The sequence below is a fragment of the Tamandua tetradactyla genome, chromosome 25 (genome assembly GCF_023851605.1).
Source record: "Tamandua tetradactyla isolate mTamTet1 chromosome 25, mTamTet1.pri, whole genome shotgun sequence".
NCBI classification, from domain to species: Eukaryota; Metazoa; Chordata; class Mammalia; order Pilosa; family Myrmecophagidae; genus Tamandua; species Tamandua tetradactyla.
In genome coordinates, this window is record NC_135351.1 from 30,207,105 (window position 1) to 30,209,852 (window position 2,748).

At 41.2% G+C, this 2,748-nt stretch overlaps 1 non-coding gene across 1 annotated transcript; it reads left to right on the plus strand.

The window, feature by feature from the left end:
- Nucleotides 1-1,447: 1,447 nt before the first annotated feature.
- TRNAI-AAU (transfer RNA isoleucine (anticodon AAU)) lies at nt 1,448-1,521 on the plus strand. The gene has a single exon. It is a non-coding gene; the product is annotated as a tRNA-Ile (tRNA).
- The last annotated feature ends 1,227 nt before the right edge of the window (nt 1,522-2,748 follow it).

The window sequence follows — 2,748 nt, forward strand, 5'->3', positions numbered from 1 at the left end:
CCACTGTAGTCTCAGCTCTCATCACTCTCCCTTCACCTCTCTGAAGCTCAGACTTGATCACCAGACAGGTCAGCATCTCTCAACTCCTCTGGCCTCAGCTGTTTTACCATGCTGATCTCTTTGTGGTGCACAAAAGGAAGCCACTTTTGGCCTCTTCTCCTCTCCACTCAGCCCTTTCTTCTCTCATCAGTTTTACCACACTGGTTTTGTCAATTATCAACTGCATTTAAGTCTCACCTTCTTGAGAAAAGGTCATATTACAGAATCAAAATACCTCCAGATATATTCCCATATATCCCCACTGACTTTCCAATTTTGCTTCCAACCTGAAGCAGGAAATTCAAAGAGAAGAATAGGTAGGAAATGTGGCCCTATCTTATTTTTTTGTGTTTAATATAGTAAAAAAAAAAAAAAAAAAGAAAGAAAGAAAGAAAGAAAGAACGCTGGGGTCAGCTCCTCTGAAGTAGAGTTGGACAATTTCTACCAAAGTGGCCAAAGGACATGTTCTTTGACTCAGTTTTCTACACATACACAAGCTATCAAGCACTGATGAGATATGGTGGATGTTCACAGATTGGAATTGTGTTTGCAATACCACAGTGGGGCAAAATAAACTAACAGTCCTTTAAATTATGGCATATTCCACATGATTGAATACTATGCATATTTAAAAAAGAATGAAGAACTCCTCTGTTAATTGATATGGAAAGATGACAAAAATGTAGTCTCATAATAAAACAAAAGGAAGAAACAAAGACCATAAAAAAAAACCCCACAACAACCAAGGAATAGAAAGATGTACATAAAATGTCACTGTCTGTGAAAAAAATATGTAACTGTATATGTTTCTGTATTTAAAATGTCTGCAAGGACAGACAAGATGCTAAACAATAGAATGTGAAGGGAACGCGTTTGGAGAACTCGGCATTACCGAGGATTGCCAGGGAGGCTCCTTGTGCTTCCCAAGATTTGAAGTCTTTCAGGAAATGAGGCAGCAGGAATGTGGGGAGGAAGGATGGAGCCCAAGCCTGGCCATGGGGGCGTCAGGCAATTGAGACCCTGGGACAAGAATTAATAATTGAGGCCCTTGCAGAATATGTTGCAGACAGGAACTTGCATCTTCTGTTTAGGCGTGGCTATTACAAGTCCGCACTAGCTGGTAGCTCTTCGGTAGAGTCATCGTCCGCATGAACAGATTCTAGTCACTTCAAGGGCAGTAGATAAATCCAGGGATTCCCGGGCCAGTCGTCTCAGCTTGAAAAATTTCAGCTTAAATTTTTATCTATGAATACGATTTAAAACCAACGTTGTTTTGATCTTTTATTGTTGTTTTAGGAGAGAATTTCTCATTCTTTAAGGGAAGAAAACCAGAAAAATTCCTTAGTCCCCTAGTTCATAACTTCTATACTTTAAGAAGAGGAGAGGGGATTTTCCTGTCATCGCATGTGGCCGGTTAGCTCAGTTGGTTAGAGCGTGGTGCTAATAACGCCAAGGTCGCGGGTTCGATCCCCGTACGGGCCAACATAACAACGTCACCGTTTTTTTTTTTTTTTTTCCTTCCCAGACAGCGCACTTCCCAGCTGCTAATTATTTTCAAACAAGGCTCTTAACTTCTCATAGCAGGGACAGAAGAACTTCCACATCCACCCACCTCATTTTTCTTTAATAGTTCACTATGCTATTCCATTCCCAGATCTACTCAGTTTCCCTACACTCTTCTTGCCCCTTTTCTTTCCTCTGACAGAGAGGTGTGCAATAAGACCTGCACAGGGCAGAGTGACTAAGAGTGGGGCGCGGCTTAATGAGCAAATAAATTAAATGGAAAAGATTACTGTAACTTTTTAAACAGCCTATTTGATTTCACACTGTTTCCAAAGTAGTCCCCCAACTAATCTCTTTTCTCAAAATCAGCTAGAGATAGAAGATGAATAGAAGAAATGAAGGTAAAGGACCTATTTAGAGTATACCAGCTCTCTACGTGTCAGTGTCACTTTGAACAAAGAACTTAGATATATATACAGTATATATGCAGTATAATTTTGAGGAAAATAATAAGCCAGATGGGAGTTGAACTGGATTCTGGGATCTACACAAAGACATGGGTACCTTCCATCACTGCTTCCAGCCTGAGAGGACCTGTCAATATCACTGTGACCTCGCATCTTTTTGGGTGGTGCTTTGCCAGTCTTGTGTGGTTTACAGAACTGCCCATGCTGGTCAGTATTTAGCTGAACACTTTATGGAGCATTTTCTCTGAACTTCTCTCTTATTACAGCTCTCTCTCTCCTTCTGTTACTCTGACCTGTTAACTCTAGTGGCCTTGTATCCCCACTTGTCATCAGGTCCCTCTGATCAACCCAGGAGTATACCAGGCATTTCTTGGGTTACCCATAAGGTGTAGGTTCTGCAAACTCTCAGTCAAGTAAATTGGGGACAATGTTAGTTTTTACCTTATGTATCCCTATAATATCATATCATTTGTTCCTGTCTCTCAGGGATTCCCATCCTTCCTTGTCTTATGTGCAGTGTCTTGAATTTTTTGTTCATATATATTTTGTCAGTTTTTATTATTTCAAGCAGGAGGATAAATCCAGTGCCCTTTGTTCCATCAGGCAGGAAACATAAGCCTCCCTGGTATTTCAAGGAGGGAAGGGGCAATCTCAAACCTCTGCTTTTTCTGGTGTGGGTTGAATGGCCACCCTCACAGATGGAAAGCTGCAAAGTGGAAGAAAGGGTCCCACCGTGAAC